The following is a 20,210-nucleotide window of genomic DNA, read 5'->3' on the forward strand; positions in this document are numbered from 1 at the left end:
AACCAATAAATATAAGTTTCTCAAGGGGCAAACATACCTAATACTCCTTCTTCCTCCAATCTCCCCCATAATAAGAACCCTGTGAGGCTGGCCTGAGAGAGAGTGACTAGCCCCAAGGTCACCCAGCCGGCTATCATTCCTAAGGCAGGACTAGAACTCACAGTCTCCTGGGTTATAGGCCTGCAATTCAAAAGTCAGCTCAATGAAGGAGAACAGATTATGCAATCTGACACATTAAAGTATTTTCTGTTATTTCAGGACCTTCTCTGGGACTCCCTGTAGGTCACAGAAAGCGCTGGAGGAAGCTCCATATTCAAGGCAATATACCAACTTCATAGTCCTCTTTTAGAAGTTGGGGCAGGGGTGGGTTCTACTTACCTTTACTACCGGTTTGCAATGGGATCGCACAAGCTTCTGCGCATGCGCAGATCGCTGATGATGACATCCGGGGCGGTGGGCTGGACCTCCGACTGGTTTTACTACTGGTTCTTGCAAACTGGTCCGAATCGGGGACAACCCACCACTGGGTTGGGGACAGAGTTCTGTCAACAACTGTTGACAGAACTCTGTCACCCAAGCAGCACTGAAGCAAAGCACATTTCAGAGCTTTCCATAGCTTCATTTTGCAGAAACTGAATAGTTGAGAAATATCCACCATCTTGCTGCCATATCTGAAGTTGTACTTAAACAGGGAAAGTGACAATACCGAAAACTTTCTAAAACTTCATCCATTACTACGAATCAGCCATTTTGTTTGGATAGCTTAATTATGAGCCATGGTGGCATAATGGTTAGAGTGGTTAGAGTGCAGCACTACAGGCTACTTCTGCTGACTGCTGGCTGCCTGCAATTTGGCAGTTCAAATCTCACCAGGCTCAAGGTTGCCTCAGCCTTCCATCCTTCTGAGGTGGGTAAAATGAGAACACAAATTTATTTATTTATTTATTTATTTATTTATTTATTTATTTATTTATTTATTTAATTGAATTTCTATACCGCTCTTCTCCCGAAGGACTCAGGGTGGTGTACAGCCAAAAATAAAACCATGACAATATACAAATTAAAAACAATTTAAAACAATTAAATAAATTGGCCAAAAAACTCTAATAAAACACCCCATTTAAAATAGTAAAATGTTATTATTATTTAGGCCAGCCCTGCTTGTTGGAATAATAATGTTTTTAGGGCGCGACGAAAGGTACGTAGGTCGTGAATCCTACGAATCTCCAGGGGCAGCTCATTCCAGAGGGTAGGCCCCCCCACAGAGAATGCTCCCCCCCTGGGGGTCATCAGCTGACATTGCCTAGCTGACGACACCAGGAGGAGCCCCTCTCTGTGGGAGCGTACTGGTCGATGGGAGGCTATCGGTGGCAGAAGGCGGTCTCATAAATAGCCAGGTCCCAAGCCATGGAGCACTTTAAAGGTGGCAAACAACACCTTGAATTGCACCTGGAAGACCACAGGGAGCCACTACAGCAATTGTTGGGGGCAATATGCTGACTCTGTAAACTGCTTAGAGAGGGCTGTAAAAGCACTGTAAAGCAGTATATAAGTCTAAGTGCTATTGCTATTGCTATTATTTCCCAGTAGAATTCTATGAAAACATTATCACTAAGATAGAATCTGAAAAGAACATACATGTGTCACATTGCTATTTCATTCTCTCCCACATATGCAAATTACTAAATATTAATAAAGGACAAGAAATTCAGGGTAAGTCAACAAGAAATGCCATTGCAAAAGGCCATGTAATCCATCAGCAAATCTATTTTATGCCAGACATCAACCTCACAGCCTCCACCTGCTGTTATGAAGTTCAGCATCTATATACTACAAAAATAGTCATTATCATGACTTTTAGCTGGGCAAACTGTGCATCATAGGGCAACAATTTTTGAACAAGGTACCTCAAATGGGATAGTTTACAAAATGTGTCTAAAATCTGTGACACTTTCCCAACCCATGTAGCATCTCTGGTGTACATATATACAGGGAGGGAGGGAGGGAGGGAGGGAGGGAGAAAGGAAGGAAGGAAGGAAGGAAGGAAGGAAGGAAGGAAGGAAGGAAGGAAGGAAGGAAGGATAAAGAAGAATGGAAGGAGAGAAGAAAGGAGAAAGGGTACCACTGTTAAGCACTAGAAGTATGATTTAAAAATCAGCTGTATAAATTACTTTTTGTCATGCTATTTAGCCCAATCATAGTTAGCTTGTTAATTGCATGTCATGGTGTACTTTGCCAAATGCTTTGGTCAAGTCAAGATATACTACACTTAGTGCATTCACACATCTAGTAAGCAACTACTTTAACATACATGTTTGTTTTCCTCTCCTTTTCCTATTATTCTGTTACAGCATTCTATACTGAGATAAAACCCTTCCATTTTAATAGAGGGAAATATGAATAAGTTTCAATCTTGGCCTCACGTAGTGTGCAGAGGCTATAAAGAATATCTATAAAAAGTTATAAGTGCTAGAGCTTGGAAGCATACATGGTTGGCTGGTTTTAATTTTTCTGCAGTAATTCCCATATCATAAAACATTCATTTTCACACTGCTACTGTATGCTGTTATTTCTGGTTGTCTTTAGTCTTGTAGAAGGATATGATAAGGAGATTTTGCTATTTTTAAAAAGGAAGGACTAGTCACAGTGGAATCTAAGTATGGCTACCTACATTCCTTGAGCCAGATATTGTAATGTCTAGCTCATCTAAACTCAGCAGGAATGAATTCTAAGATGAAAAAAGTAAGATTTCTTTAATCTTAAGTAAGTAAGAAAAGTACAATTTCTTTAAACTGTGGTATTTATTTAAATTCCTAGGAGTTGGGTGATGATATTCTTGCCCAGCAATCTTATCTGGATCTGTGAAGAAATATATAGTACCTATTTCACAACCAAATGCTGTTCTTTCTTCAGTGAATTTAAGGCCAATCCGAAGCTACCAATGAAATTTTCCACAAGAGCTTGCAATATCTAATACTGTATCACTCCACCATGGGGGCCAATATGAGCACCCGGAGCCCTTCCCCACCTAACTTTAGATTTTAAAATTTAAAATTAACGATTACTTATAACAACTCAGCAGTTTCTCAGCAACATGCGAGTCTCTAATAATCCTCTTTATTTGGAAGAACATTTCCAGGTCCTACATAGGACTCTGAGGCATTCTTAGAAAGCAAAGAAGGTGAATGGCTATGTTATATGCAGAATGGCAGCAGAATGAACAAAACCAAATGATTTGTAGAATGAACTGAAGGAATTAGAAAATGAAAGAGGTGATTTATACCTCATGCTCTTAAGACATGAGATGACCTACAGGGCATTTTACAGCATGTACAACTAGTGAAGAGAAAAAAATAATAATAATAATGGCAAACCACAAAGTGCCATAGGATAAAAGCAGCCTGATTTGCAATTGCCACAGAGAACTTGTGCACGAGCTTATAGTCTCCCTCTTGCCTCACATTTCCTCCAGGCTGCTTGATAAAGATATAACAATATAAGAATGATGAATGAGTAAGAAATTGGCATTTAGGATTAGTTAAGAAGTTTATAAAAAGTTCATTGTCTACTATCTGCTTCACTTTTGCTACTGCCTAGGTCTTATTTTTTTTATCACTAGGTAAAATGAGAATAATCACAAATCTGTTGTTCATATCTCTTTCTTTCTTTCTTTCTTTCTTTCTTTCTTTCTTTCTTTCTTTCGTTCTATCTACCTACCTACCTACCTACCTACCTACCTACCTATCTATCTATCTATCTATCTATCTATCTATCTATCTATCTATTTCCTAATGCTTTTTTGGAAGTGAGCTGTTTGCCAGAAAAGTGATAAAAGTAAGCAAAGGTGGAAAAAAGTATCCCTGGAGTGTAATGGATAGTCGAGGGTTACCACAGTGGCCATTTTATGGGTGAAAAAATAGCCAATATTGGACATTTAGCATTTATATATTTTTCAATCACAAAAAATTACATTTGACAGTTTATTTCAAAGTACACTGATTGGTTTAGATGTGCCAGACAACTGTTTTCATAAACCTGCATATGGAGAAAAGAAATACCCAAACCAAAACTTATAAGAATTTGGTCAACTGGTTGGAACAATCTGGATGCCCACTGGATGACAGGAAAGAGAATGTGTATTTAAAAATTACTGTATTAATTTTTTTGTTGCCATCTAGTGGTCAATGGGATCCAAAGACTCCATAGGTATTCCTTTCTCTCCTGCAGCTCTGATTTTCTTCCTACAGACCCATTCCAGCTAAGCAATGATTACTGGTCTTGTAACCATGCATTAAGAAATGCCCATAAAGACTTCCAATGCAGAAATCTGCTTTGGTCAAAAATTTTATCATTCTGAAGATCTGCTTAGGATGATTCATTCTACTCCTATTGGTGGGCTGGGAAGATTGAATATAGGAGTTTCTCCATACTTTTCATTTCTCCAGCCAAAGGGGAAGCAGGTTTTTTTTTTCAGAAAAACTACTGGGCACAGTTAATAATATGCATGTTATGCATATAATATGCATAATAATATGTTTTTTTCGGAAACATTCATCTAGGTCAGGGGTCTGCAACTTTAAATACTCAAAGAGCCATTTGGACCCGTTTCCCACAGAAAAGAAAACACTGGGAGCCATAAACCTGGGTGAGCATGGCCAACTCAACGTCATTCACTCCCACCCAGTCACATGATCCCCCCCAGCCATGCCTAGCAAGGTTTGTTGCTCCCAGTGTTTTCTTTTCTGTGGGAAACAGGTAATCTCTGTGTATCTGTCTCTGTCTTTCTCCCTCTCTCTGTGTGTGTGTGTCTCTCTCTATATATCTATCTATCTGAAAATCATAAAAAACAGTCAGTGGCATCTGACTATATATAGTCAGCAACTAAGGGGCACTTCACTCCCGCTCTGGAATATGAAGCAAGTCTCCATCCCCCACCCTCACCCTTACCTTCTCAGGCCAGGCGATGAATGACTGGGAGGGGAGGGTAAGGGGCAGGGCTAGCCAGTGGTGGGTTCAGCCAACAGGGAGCCACAGCAGGGGGACAAAAGAGACACATGCGGCTCCAGAGCCACAGATTGCTGACACCCGATCTAGGTTCTATCTAAAGCAGAAATTTAAAGAATGTGACAATGCTACCTAGGTTGCTTTGTTGCAGCCAAAAGTGGTAGCCCCTTAAAGAGGTATTCTTCTCTTAGGGAAAAATGTTTTACTTGCAATTCAACATTTTCAATAACCAAAGAATGTATTTATGTCTGTCACTTGTTATCCGCTAGAGGGATTCAGTACGTTTTACAGTTTTATTAAATCCAGCAGTTGCTTCTTTGTCCACCATGGAACATTCAAGGACAGGAAAAACCTTCACTTGCTGAATTACGGGATGTTTTGATTTGATCTGAGGCCTGACTGAATCCCCCATGGCACGAGGGCCTTGATGTTCCACCCTATAGCCACCCCCTCAAGAGAAATTGCAATGATTCAGCCTTGGCTTCAAAGAGAGCAGCAACATCCTTACAAATGGCTTTTTCCATGAATGAATCCAAAGATAAGAGTTTTATGGATGGAAACTAAGCCATGCTTTCTGCACAAAACTATTTGGCTCTTACAAATAATGGCAGAGATTCAAATGATTTGGCTTCCCTGCTTTCCATCCTTTCCAAAGGCAACAATCTCAGATCACAAGTGAACTGTACAACGTACTTGTAGCAGCATTTCAAAGCTGATTTATTGCTACAACTGCTAGGCATTGTTTTCTAACATTTATACACCACTTTTTCATTAAAAAAAACACATATAACAATTAAAAACAAGTCATTTAATTATACTACTTTTAAGTAACTATAGCTCATTGGCTTAGCTTCTCTTGGTAGGATCCTTGATTTAGACTCTGTTGCTTACTTGTTCATTTCAACCATTAGCATATTATTATACCTTTATTTCAATGGATTTTTCATAATATGAACATTTTTTATAGAGCAACTCATACATTTCATAAATACATAAACAGCAAAGGAAGAAGCTAATCGTAGCCACAGCAGATGATTATCATCTAGATAGTTAAATACACACACACACGTACCAAATATGAATATTAATACGATAAAGCTTTTATAAGGATTTGAGAGAGTAATATGCCACTATTCAAATTCAAAGCACAAAAAGATTTAGGGGGGATGGATACTTAATTGTGCTATCCCAGGAAAAGATGGGATCCTTAAGACAAATGCATCTTTTTAAAAGTTATATTTTTTTTTCAAGTAATCATTTTATTGCATTCTATATTACAGTGAATAAACTCCCTTTTTATGACTCTGTAATGCCTTAATTCAGGGTAGAGTTGGGGTGACTGGATGGAGCTGAGTGTTTACTGGCCGGATGCCCTTCCTGATGCCTATGTGGAGTATGCAGCAGATATGTTTTTCTTTGCGTCCTATGAGAGAAACATCTGCCACTATTTAGGATTGAACTCTCAACCTTCCAAGTGCCAGGCGAGCAACTTTACCACTAGACCACCACATACTCCCATAAAATGTAAACAGTATATTACAAAATATAGATATTAGCACAAAGATGGTTACGGTAACTTAAACCTTAAAAAGAGAAGAAAGTATATATCAATATAATTGCTTAAAACATTAATGAACTTAAGATTGCTTGAATTGTACATTGTTTCTTGGGGTTGCATAGCTATGGGGCAAACCCAGGACAAGGTGTAGCTTCTTTAAGGAACTGCAGACAGTACTATACATTCACCAATGATCTCTCTGAAGCATTTTTTCCACTTGGGTTTTGAATGACTGCATATCACCAGGCTGAAGAGATGTAATTCAGTTTCCACTGATAGATGCTTTTACTACTAGAACAACAGTTTTCCTTGCATGCACTTAGACTGAAAGTCATCTGGCCAAGAAAGTAAGTGGTGTTTTTTTTTTTTATTGATATGTATACCAGTTACTTACAAACTACTTTGACTCTTTTTGATGAAAGTGGAATAAGAACATTTTCAATCACTTGAACTAGCCTCTGCATTCAAATCTTATACACAAAGGCTCTAAGGGAAAAGAAAAATATAGCAATTTTCTTGCAGAATGTATGAATTCCCAAACTTCTCAATACCTTTGCTGCGTAAGACTTATAAAGGTACTTCAAATGTATGTTGGAAATGTAAACCTAAGGAAGGAACTTTCTACCATCTTTGGTGGACTTGTCACAAAGCAAAGACATTCTGAAGTATGATTCATATTTTAATACAGAAGAAAACAAATATGCAAATTAAACCAGAGACTTTTCTTCTAGGTTTACTGGACAAAGAACTTGAAAAATATTATTTTCCACAATAGAAAATGCTTGGAGAAACTGATGGAACTAGCAGAGATGGCCATATAAACTGCTTTAATCAGAGAAAAGAATAGTCTAACTTTGTTTCTATCTGGAAACCGCTTCTGGATTTTGTGCTTGAGATAGAAAAATATGAAACTTTGATTTTGGGATTTACTGATTAGACGTGGGCGGGGAGGGGGGTGTTATAGAAATGGCTAAGAGATCCTGACTAAGTAAAGTAAAAAGTTGAGGCTGTATTATTATGTTCATTCTTCACTGAAAAGAGTTAATGCTTTTTTCTATTTTCCTTCATCTTACTCTTCTTTCTTGACCTCTTTCCCATTTTCCCACTATTTTCATTTGTAGTTTATATAATATATTTATATATAATATAAATTTATACTATAAAAAACCCTTTACAGAAAATTTCTATATAGAAAGATGTCTGAAGGAAATTTGCAGATCAATCAGAAGGATGATGGTGGAACATTTCTGATGATTTGTGTGATAGAACAGGATCCATAATCATAAATCATATACTCTCAAGTTGACACAGTCCAGCATGTCTGCAGACAAGGGATGTAGGGACACTAGTCTTCCATACCAAGTCCTTGAAGGTTCTGAATGGCCTTTTCAACTGGCTTGCCTTGAACCAATTACTGCTGGTATTCCTCAACCTTTTCAGGGTTTCCTCCTACCATTCCCAAATATAATTTCAAGGTAACTTAATTGCATAACTTTTTTAAACAAGCAATACCTTTAATGTGCTTATTTTTCTCTTCCGACTCTTTTTCCCTCTTATATCAGATCTCCAAAACATTACTTTAAATTGTAAACAAGTTCAAGGCACAAAGGAACTACACAATGTAGTCAACAAAATTCTGATACCACAAATGCTGACACTTTTTTCCAGCAATGCAAATATTTAGATGTAAGACATATGCCAGCACACACACACATCTGTTGGCCTTTAGTATACCACTTTAATCAACCAAGAAATTTACAGCAATGATATGTGTTTGTTTTCCTGGAATGTACAATTAAGATTATTGTCACATCACAACATTCAAGCAATACCTACAGAACTGCCTAATTCCTGTATAAACAAGCATTACTGCCTCTTGTCACTGCTTTTGCATAGGAATTCTATCAATCAATATTGCCTTTGGTTACTACAAGTACAGGCTTCAGCTAGCTGGATAAAAAACATTTTGATATCTGATAACCAGATTTCAACTTATTCTGCAGAAACTCAAAATAATCACCTATAAAAAGAGGAGAGATTTATCTGAAATACTGAAGGCTGAACAGCATTTGTTTCATGATAATCCTTTACTACTTGAGTCTTTTTAAAGTTAGAGGCTGATCATTTCAGCCATATAAACTGGGAGATTGTGGAAATGTCTTGGTTAGTTTAGTAGCTACTATTCCATAATATTTCTACTGGCTGACATAGGTGTCTGCTAAGGGCAATAATGATATTACACATACCTTGATGTCACTGCAGAAATGACATGAGGCAAATTACTTATATTTTCATGATTATATCATGCTGTATGTGACATCTCCTGGTTACTTGCCCTGTGGGCACCCATGCCTACCAACCAAACACTGTTAAAAACAGACAATTTCTTTAATAAAAGAAAATATTCTGTGTTGACCTAGAAAGAAAAAAAGCTAGTTTGAAGCAGCAGATTTAGTAAGCCAATTAGTTAGTTATGAAATAGTGTTCATATGTAAGCTTTTGAGATTTTAATAACCCTCTATGAGTCAATATGATTTTTTAAAAAATCATTAAACAGGTTAAAAGGAAGGAAAGAGGAAAAAACATAGGTAACATTTTTAAAATTATGTCTGCCCTAATGTACATTTCTGGAAAGTCATAGACACTTCAGTCATGAAAATTCAACCGGAAACTTTGATAAGATTGAATTTGGTCTTCCATGTGGGAACATAGAAGCACCAATTGTTAAATCAGAGCTGTTTTGCTTTTGCAGCAAATATACATTTCCTTTAGCCAGCAAAAAGAGGAGATCAACTAGCTGAAAATAATTTAATCCAATGTACTATCATAATCTTTCCGAATCTAGGGGCTCTCCAGCGCTATGGATTTCATCTCCTAAGATTGGTGTTGTTGAGCACTTTTGTGACTGAATCTGCATAAAATAGAGAATTCCTAGATTGGGAAAGTCTAGTCAAAAAGAATATCTAGAAATATTAAGTGGTAGGTGGGCACACACTGATGTCAAATATTGCTCTGATTCCTATGTAGGGTATGCATAATATTCAGGACAAATCGCATTTAAAAATGAGCATTTAATAGGATCTAATAGGAGATATGCATATGAAAATGCATATTAACTGTCATGTAGGCTTAAGAAAATAATTTGCAATCTGATATGGAGACAGAATGGAATAAATGTAGTTGAAAATCAACAAAACGTGAGCAAAATCAAACTTAATTCTGAGAAAATGAGCATGCTGCTTCCATCCTATGGGAATCTAACCCCCACTTCCAACAACCATTATAAGGTTTCCTCTCCCTCTTTGCCTCAGGCAGTGGATAGCTTTTACCAGAAAAGAATATGACCTTAAACTAAAGATGACATCTCACAAAACAAAGATTAAACATGAGGAAACAAAACAAAATAAAACAGAGAATATAAGAAGACTCTTCCATTGAAGTGGTGAAGTATTTGGTTTTCAAGTATGAAATATGAAGTGTTTTCAAAGACCAGCCTTTCCATCATCCAAATTTTCTGATTTCAGAATCTAAACAAAACAAAATTTCAGTTCCCATCATTTTAGTTACTGGAATCCTACAGTCATTTCTTCCCTATGGTTCTACAGTAGTTACTTAGAATTAGCAACCAACAACCAATAAGAAGATCTATTAGTTAACAGATCCTTATTTACTAGTCAGTAGCTGTTTCACTATGTCAATTTCTCAACCCCTAAAATTCTCTCCCCCCCAAAACAACAAAAAAGCAAATTTAACATGTATGGGGACAGGCTCCTGGCATGCCAATCCTCTATTTTTGCCCATTTATACAGTCTGTCCCTTGCTATTAAAAGGGACAAGGCCATGAGTTGGAGGCATGTTCTGTGTAGTGGGCCTGAAAAACTATTTGTTTGTAATCTTACAAATAAATTGTATCCTTTCTCTTGATATACCTTCCTCTTCATTTTCCATTGTGTCAAGGAAGGGAGAGGTCCTTATTTCCTTTTACTTTGGGCAGCACAACCAGATGATTACCAGGGTGAAGAGGGATCAATATTTAATGTGTAACAAAGGCAGATGTTTAAATATAGCATGGCTTGACCAATGTTTTCCATATCAACATCCTGAAAAAAAACCCTCACTCATTTCCTCTTGTTTACTTTCTACAGCTGAACCAAAATTGCAAATAATGCCTTTTGAAGCATTTGAGTTTCACATTTATCAAGACAAAGAAAAATATTCAACACCAGTCTGCTAAAACAAGATGTTAAATAATGTGTACAGGTTGTCACAGAAAATGTCTGAGGTAAAATGGAATCAATCTTTCTAATTCCTTTGACCAAATTCCAAAAGTCAAAGCAAATTTTTGCACTCTATAGAAAAGAGTGAGACAGCAATGAAAAGTATGAAATATAATAATTTAAGATTATTTCAATTTTTGGAGGGGTAACAAAGGCCGCCTGATAGCTGTTATGTTAGTCACGCAAAAATATAAGAATGTCAAAGGAAAGTAAATAAACGATATATATTTTGAGTTCATATTATTTGAACTAATCTAATTTACCCCACAAAATAATTCACAAACCCGGATGCTATTCTCCTTTAATTTTCATATTTTTACAGATTTTATGATGCAGTTTCTGATCAAACAATGCATACATAAATGCAGACGGTCAGGAAGTTTGATACAAAATTGTTTACATTAAGGGAAATGCACATAAAATGGGATATGAATTTTCACGCAGATAATTTAAAGACTAAAAATTTATGAGGAAGAAGATTGAATGAATTTGTGCTCAGAAAACAGATTCATCCAGCCCCTGATCAGAATACTAAGAGTATCAAATGCCTTAAGAAAATTATACTACTCAGTGCTCCTAGTATACCATTTGCTGTAATAAAATTGATTGAAGTAAAGTTTATTAGAGAAAGAGGCTTAAGGGAGGGGTGTGAAATCCTTTGTTTTTGAAATGATATTGTTAAATCCTGATTAAAGATTCTAATTGGGCTTCAAATATATTACAAAAATAACAGTTCACATCCTAATATATTTTGAACAATCCTTTTTCTCACAGCAATATTAGTTCTTAAAATTGATACCTTCCTGTTTTCTGATAAGCCAAATATTACCTAAGTGAGCTGAAGGTTTTCACAAATCATAATCAATTGAGATCATAAAGAAAGGAATTATACCTTATGAATTTAGATTATTGCCAAAAAAGGAATATGAGCTCCAAATATATTTTTCTTAAGGTGTAATTGTAATAATTGAAGTATACTATACAAGTTTCTCATGAGTTAAGTCCCCTTTAGTAAGGAATATGCTCAAAGACAGCATAAATAACTCCACAGTTTGAAACAGGCTATGATCTACAACCTTCAGAAACCACCTGCAGACTTACAGTCTCAAACAGTTGCATTACTAAAAGGAGAAAAAATTGATTATGTACTACCAACATTCACTTTCCTGCCATTACATAAAGCCAGATTTCTCCTTTGTGCAGTTAGTTCCTTGTTTTTTTTATTTTGCTTTCCATTTTCAGGTGGAAAATCACATTAACCAAGTCATTTTCATGGAACATGGAAAATTCCACCTTCAATATTTATAGTGTGTTGTTATTTAAGAGTGGGATGGTAGTAGGGAGAATCTGAAATACTCTTTACAGACAAAAAAAAAAAGCCTATTTATTCAGCAGTGGAGGATCAGGCCAACCACGCTTCCCTTAATTTAAAAAGGCCTTTGCAGTGCCCCGCAAAAGCCAGAATGATTTATTGATAGAAATATGCTTTCATTCAGCAAATAAAGAATCCTTTCCAAAGTGTTATATGGTTTTATTAATGTAAGAAGCTAGGAAGCTGTGTTTCTGTTTAGATGCAGGATATTGCTGTTGATCATTTCTTTGTGATGAATGTGATGGCTCTCACCCCTTTTTCTAATGGGAAAAGGGGAGACTCACAAACAGTTGTTCAAATGAAACAACCTGTGTATGCTGTAACCCATGTCTATGGGACAGAATTCAGAAACTCTAGCATCCTATTAAATGCATGCAGCACCTCCCTCAGAGCAAGACTACCGTGTCCTTGTGCTCTCTGACTGAGCACTGATGATGTTACCTAGTTGGGTAACAGAGGGTTATGTTAATACCTTTGAAGAAAGAGAGGTAATATATATACTGTAGCTGTTCTAAATAGATTGCCTGATTTCATTTTGACGAACTGTCGCCAAATTATTGCTTTATTTTTGTACATTGCCTTATTCATCCCATAGAAAGCACAAAGAATGAAACTAAGGAATTAAATACTCCCTCACACAAACAATTATCAAATGACACATACCATCATCCAGTGTGGTAATACATCTCATATTAGACATTTCAGAAATGAACTCCAGAATATATTCATTACCAATGGAACTCTCCAGCATCTTCAAGTAAAATAAAGCTAAGAAAATATTTTAGCTATATTTGTTTTTTAAATGCATCTGTGTACTGCAGGAGAGTTAACAATAAAGACATAACATCTCTGGACAGGTTGACATTTTCATTCTATGAGAATTTTGAATAGTTCCAAAAAATGGAAAAGAGTTCCATGTGACTGGCTGCAATTTCTGGTCAAAATATTATAGATAATACTGGGCTAAATTGTCCCAAAGGTGCATTTTCAAAAGGCAGCTGGACTTTGTTTTCCTTGAAGACGTTTCACTACTCATCCAAGTAGCCTCTTCAGTGAATTGAAGAAGCTTCTTGGATGAGAAATATAACATCTCAAGGAAAAATAAAGTCCAGTTGGATTTTGAAAAATCACCTTTGGGACAACCATGACCTGGATGATTGAGAATCTCCATAGACACTGGACTAAATTAAGACAGTTAAACTGGAATAAGATAGCTTCCAACCTACCTTCCTAAGATTTAACAATCATGAACTGAGTTACAATATTGATTAAACCTACTGAGAATATTGTTATCATGTCAACCAAAAGCTTCCTTTGCTTAAGAAATGCTTAAATATATACTAGTATGAAATTGCTTATATTATATTATTGACAATGCCCAGGTGTCCATTGATTCATACAACTCATTTTAGAAGAAGACATTTTCTCGGTGATCTAGATTGGAACCCAGCTGGGATTTTAAGTATCAGTATTTTGAATTCTGCTCTAGAAAAAAAAGGGAAGCCAATAGAGCTTTTCACGTACCAAGAAGATACATTCAAAATGTGTGATAAAATTAAGTATTTTGTGGCTGACTTTGTGAATTAATTGTAGCTTCCAGGCTGGATTCAAAGACATTTCCCTGAATTACACAGTCTAGTAATCTAACAAGGAGGTTACCTAGGATTTATAGGAAAGGCATCTCTACCTAGGAAAAGCTGCTTCTAGTTCTCCAACATAAATTATACATTGTTTTGAGAAATATGAATTTTGGAACAGTGGAGATGCTTCAGTGGTATATAAATAAATAACATACCAAATACAGTATCCACATGACATAATATCCTCACAGAAAACCCTACCACTTCTAGTTGGAAAAATCCCTGACATTACCAAATAAACTTTTCCAAGCTTGTTTTCTACAGGCTGTCTTTACAGTGGGAAGAAGTGATTATTCTCCCCACCACCACCACCAAATGTTGAAAAGCTTTTGGCTTGCCTAGAATTTTCTCTGGAAACTGGTCAAATATATAATGTCTCCCCAGGGCATCACTATCCAAACAGTGTAGTAACAGCTTTTTCATTTCCGTTCCTTGCACATTTCTTTGTGTGGTCATGTGCCTTGTATCAGGTTGAACTCTCACCTCCTATTTGTATTTGGCTGAGCTCCTAGTCTGGGAACAACCCTTTCCCCCATCCATCACTGACAGCTCTCTGAAGACAACAGGCTTTTCAAGCTCCATGGTCACTTAATTGCAGTTCAACTTGGAATCTGACAGCCATTTTAATCTGTGCTGATCTCAGCTGGTGTATGACAGTATCTCCTATAAAGTGAGAGGTGCAGACCTTCGTAACTACAAAGATTTGTTGTATATGGATCCACAGCATGCCATATTTTATTTGCTACAGTAAAGTCTGACTTGGTTTTTTTTTTTTTTGGCATTGCTTTTGATTCGCGCAACCTGCAACTAACTTCTGGTTAAGGCAGGGGGGAAGGTTTTCTGGATTTTAGGGAAGCCTCTTTCTCAGACTTATTGAAAGATGTGAGGGTCAAGAAGGGTTAAAAATAACTTCCTCAAAAGGAAGCAGGACCTAAAATTAGGATGGAGGAACTTTTTCAAGGCCAGGGACTGCATTTAATATTAGTGGGAACTAAGAATTGAAGTGAGAAGGGCAATGACTCAAAGATGGTAGAGCTGCATTGACTCAAAGATGGTAGAGCTGCATCACATCAAACGGTGAGATTTTGTGGGTATCAGGGAAAGCCTTCCTTCCTTCCTTCCTTCCTTCCTTCCTTCCTTCCTTCCTTCCTTCCTTCCTACCTACCTACCTACCTACCTACCTACCTACCTACCTACCTATTTTGAGTTATAGGCCCTATTTTCATGGGTTTTCCACTTCATAATAGAAAGGAAAAATGTCCCGTTTTACAATTACCTTGTCAAACCTGGAAGCATAATTCTTGGTTGCAAATTTCCCACTGTCAAAGTCAGGAGAGATTGAAAAAAAAATGCTAGCATTGCCTCCCAGAAATTATATATTGAATTAACTGACTTTATTTCAAATTCCAGGTCTCTATGGATATACCACTGTGATGGCAAGTGAGAATGACCTTGAGATACAGACTAATGAGACCCAACAAAGAGAATGGTGAAATAAAAGTCATCTTAGCCCATAGCAGGAATGATGATGGGGCAAGCGGCTAAGAAGGGACTCTGTCTTATTTTTTGAACTGTAAAGGGGACGGGGGAAGAGAAGTATTTTTGGACTTGTAAGATTCTATTAATATAACCTCATAACAAACTAGAGTTTGTTCTTACGTTCATGTTTTCTGTCTGGTCTACTTCATATGGCTGACAATTACAATCTCCCTCAATGAAATGCTTTGTCCTGTATCCCTTATCTTTAACAAAAGGTAAAGGGGAAAGATGAGGCTGATCTACCATGATTTTATATGTAGTATGCATGTTTGCATTTATATATGTGTGTGTAAAATACACACACAGAGTAATGTTTTACATGCATTTGAGTGTGTGTTTGTGTGTAAAATATTACTGCCCATCTCACCAAAAAGTGGACTCCAGAAGTGTTCCAAAAGAGTTTCTTCTGCAAACTACATAACATTGTCACAAGCATGAGAATCCAACTTGCAGGTCAAATTCTACAAATGGAGAACAATCGAATCCCCAAGATGGCAATGGGATGGATCCCTGATACCAACAAACCAACCAAGATGACACCCATGAAATAAATGGCAAAATGTGTTCATGGAACACTATAAGACTCTAAAGATCACATGGAAAGATACTGAAGTACTTGCCCAAGACTGAAAATGCTGGAGATCCCTTACTGCCTGATATACTACATAGCATGGAAGGATTTAGTGCTAATAAAAAAGTTCATCTCATACAAATGAGTCTGGGTAGCTTATAAGAATTAAAATAATAAAAAGCCCATAATATGTAACCCAAATACTAACAATGAGCCATGGTGGCACAGTGGTTAGAATGCAGTAGTACTGCAGGCTACTTCTGCTGCCTGCCTGCAGTTTGGCCTGCCTGCAGTTCGATTCTCTGACTCAAGGTTGATTCAGCTTTCCATCAGGGGTGAAATGCTCCCGGTTCGGACAGGATCACCCAATCCGGTAGTGATGGAGGCGGGTGGTTTGGAGAACTGGTAGCAAAAATTCCTGCCCCCCCCCATGCCCAGCTGAGTCACGCAATCATCAGAGGCTTTTTTTTTTTTTAGTTTTTAAAAGCATTTTTTCTACAACCTCTTCAGCTGAAAAAATGCTTTTAAAAGTAAAAAAAAAAAGCCTCTGATGATCGCGCGGCTCAGCTGGGATCCTCAAAGGCTTTTAAAAGCATTTTTTCTACAACCTCTTCAGAGATTGTAGAAAAAATGCTTTTAAGAGCCTCTGAGGATCCAAGCTGAATTGCCTGATCGGCAGAGGCTTTTTTTCTTTTAAATGCCTCTGATGATCCAAGCTGAGTTGCTTGATTGGCAGAGGCTTTTAAAAGAAAAAAAGCCTCTGATGATCAGGCAACTCAGCTGGGATCATCAGAGCTTTTTGAAAGCACTTTTTTACAACCTCTTCGCCGAAGAGGTTGTAGAAAAAATGGTTTTAAAAGTAAAAAAAAAAAATTGGCAACACCCACCCAGTCACATTACCCCCTCCCCACTAAGCCACGCCCACAGAACTGGTAGCAACAAATTTTAGATTTCACCACTGCTTTTCATCCTTCTGAGGTCAGTAAAATGATTTTCCAGATTGTTGGGAGCAATATGTTGACGCTGTAAACCACTTAGAGAGGGCTGTAAAGCACTGTGAAGGGGTATATAAGTCTAAGTGCTATTGCTAAGTGCTAATAACCCCATTCACAAGAAAAAAAAACATTCATCAACAACACCAGAGCTCTTCTAGCTACCTGACCCAAATGCCCAGGGAAACAGCCAGGTTTTCAATGTCTCTCTTTGCCTTGATTGACTGCTTTGCTTCAGCAATACCAGCATGGCTATCTCACTATACTGATGTCATTGTGGCCTTGCCACCAAAGGGACACTCTGCTTAGTTGTCCAATGAAGCAAAGTGCCCCTTTGAAGACCTGCACAGCCTCATTAGGTTCTGTTTCCTGAATCAGCAAAATGAATGCATTTTTCTCTTGGAAGAAGCTGAGGCGCTCCAGTCAAAAAATTAAATAAATGCTTTATAAGAAGTACACCCTCACCCCCACCCCCACCCCCCGTTGTTCAGAACCAGAATGACATTTCTTTCTTTCCTAAGTAATTTGGCAGAATTTTAATCTGTATTACATTGTCAGAGCTGCTTACAAATAAATAATAAAATATAATTCCATAACAGCATTGCCTGGCTACTGTGAGCTAATTTACAAAATTGCAGAACACTAATAACTCATTGTTAAGCCTCTTAAACGGAGCCATGGTACTCCAGAAACAATAGATGTGACATGCTTAATAACTGCCATTCATCTCATTGAAGAATAATTATTAATAAGGGGTGAAAAAGAAAATGTTGGGCGATAATTAAAATGATAATTAAAATGAAATGGAAAATTTTGAGATGTCTGTGTAAAAGTTTAAGATCAAGATAGGATGAATTGGGTCTAGAAAATGAGAAAAATAGAAAGAAATTTTGATTAATAGATTGAAATAAAAATTGAGTTGTATACATCCAAATGTATACATTTGGAAATTAAGATTTGTGGTGATAAAATTGTAAGGTAAATATATAGATTAATAGATTAGACTGTTTTTGTGTTTAATGTTGATGTTAAAAGGAGCAATGGAAAAAAAATTTAGACAGAGCGGTATTGAATTTTGATTTATAATTGAATTTATAATTGAATATAAAAATGAGCTTTGCTTAAGTAGGAGATTAAGATATATGATGAGGTAATAGAAAGATTTAAATTAAGATGCTGTAATATAGGTTAAAATTATTTGTTTTTATTTGTTAAACTAATATACCCATTTGTGACCAGACCAAGACTTCATTCTTGAGAAAAATTTTCTTTTTTATGTTTATGTTGGAAAAAATAAAAAAAATTTACAAAAAAAAACCTGCCATTCATCTCGAATATGAACAAATCATCTTATAGTAATCAGTTTTTATCTACTTACAGCAAAATCTGCTTTGGTAGAGGGTAAGTGGCATCATTTTCTGTTAGCCTCAAGGTCAAAATATATATTGCTTGTTTTGCTTTATTTTATTAGACTTCATATAGCTCTTTTGATACAACTGTGACTTTTAGTACTCCTAATAATGAAAATATTGAACAAGAAAAGAATGTTGGCATATGTCATCATAATAAAATGATAGTTAGAATGTAAGAGGGGCCATCTAGTCAATGACCTCTCCTCCAGCATCCTGATTTACCCAATATTTGGGCCAGTTATTTTTGTCTTTAGAACAACACAGATTTCACCTCCACTCCGCAACCTATGTTGGTTGCCAGTCTGCTTCTGGGTCCAATTCAAGGTATTCTTTTTGACCTTTAACATGACTGATGCCAGATTATTTGAAGAGCTGTCTCTCAGTTTACGTTGGCCTGTTCTACCAGACTCAGTGCAGGAGGTATGCTACAGATCCCTTTTGTTAGGGAACGAGTCCCTTTTGGTGAGTCCACGGAGACAAGCCGTCTCTACCATGGCACCCACCTTATGCATCCACCCCCACAAAGTGAGGCTGATTCCATCTATATTGATTTTCCAAAAGTTCCTCAAAACCTGGCTAAGCCTTTAGAGCTGGGGATCCCAGGGACTGATGAGGTACTGAGGTGGCTCCATTGTTATTAAATCTCCTATTCTGTCAGCGGATCAAATCCCTAGTGCCGCATAACGGGGTGAGCTCCTGTTCTTGTCCCAGCTTCTGCCAACCTAGCAGTTCAAAAGCATGTAAAAAATACAATTAGAAAAATAGGGACCACCTTTGGTGGGAAGGTAACAGCGTTCCGTGCGCCTTTGGTGTTTAGTCATGCCGGCCACATGACCATGGAGATGTCTTCGGACAGTGCTGGCTCTTCGGTTTTGAAACTGAGATGAGCACCGCCCCCTAGAGTCAGGAACAACTAGCACATATGTGAGGGGAACCTTTACCTTTACCTTTATTCTGTCTTAGCTTTTGTGATGCTTTCCTATTTTTAATAATAATTGTTTTTTTTAAAATATATTAACTGTTCACAATCTTGTTGTAAGGGAGCCCAATGGCTCGGTGGTTAAAGATCCTGAGCTTGTCAGCTAAAGAGCTTATAGCCCAGGTTCGAGACCTGACCTCTGTCCAATGGGGTGAGCTCCCATTACTTGCCCCAGCTCCTGCCCACCTAGCAGTTCAAAAGCATGCAAATGTAAGTAGAGGTGGTGGGGAGGTAACAGCATTCCACACTCCTTTGGCATCTAGTCATGCTGGTCACCCCATGGAAATTGTTTTTGGACAATGCTGGCTCCCTCAGCCAAGAAATGTAGATGAGCACCATGCCCTAGAACTGGACATGATTGGACAGGGAAACCTTTACCTTTAGTCATTTTTGCATGAGATGGATGGCCATACAAATTTGATTGATTAATGGAGGAAGGGAGGGAGGGAGGGAGGGAGGGAGGGAGGGAGAGAGAGAGAGAGAGAAAGAGAGAGAGAGAGAGAGAGAGAGAGAGAGAGAGAGAGAGAGAGAGAAAGAAAGAAAGAAAGAAAGAAAGAAAGAGAAAGAAAGAAAGAAAGAAAGAAAGAAAGAAAGAAAGAAAGAAAGAAAGAAAGAAAGAAAGAAAGTTCAAATGTCTTAGAAAATCCATAAACATAGCATAAACACAATATACCATTGTCGGAACAGTGTCTATCTTGTACTGGCTGAAGATTGAGTTTAAAAGTACCTGATCCTAATAATTTGACAGCTTCCTTCCCTTCTCCAAAATTAATGAGCATCAACATTTATCTTCTCAATCCCACCCAATCCAAATGATTTAAACATTTGGTAATGTTTAAATGTTTGGTAATGTTCCTTCCTAAACT

General features: G+C 37.2%; 1 long non-coding RNA gene across 1 annotated transcript in view; it reads right to left on the reverse strand.

Moving 5' to 3' along the window:
• The window catches only part of LOC117666154 (uncharacterized), a 39,652-nt gene that overhangs the window by 554 nt on the left and 18,888 nt on the right, over window positions 1-20,210 (reverse strand). Inside the window, exon 4 of the long non-coding RNA XR_015733497.1 lies at window positions 18,332-18,467. This is a non-coding gene — a long non-coding RNA (uncharacterized LOC117666154). The remainder of the gene's footprint in view (window positions 1-18,331; window positions 18,468-20,210) is intronic.

The sequence above is a fragment of the Pantherophis guttatus genome, chromosome 1, assembly GCF_059756535.1.
Source record: "Pantherophis guttatus breed Tessera chromosome 1, ASM5975653v1, whole genome shotgun sequence".
NCBI classification, from domain to species: domain Eukaryota; kingdom Metazoa; phylum Chordata; class Lepidosauria; order Squamata; family Colubridae; genus Pantherophis; species Pantherophis guttatus.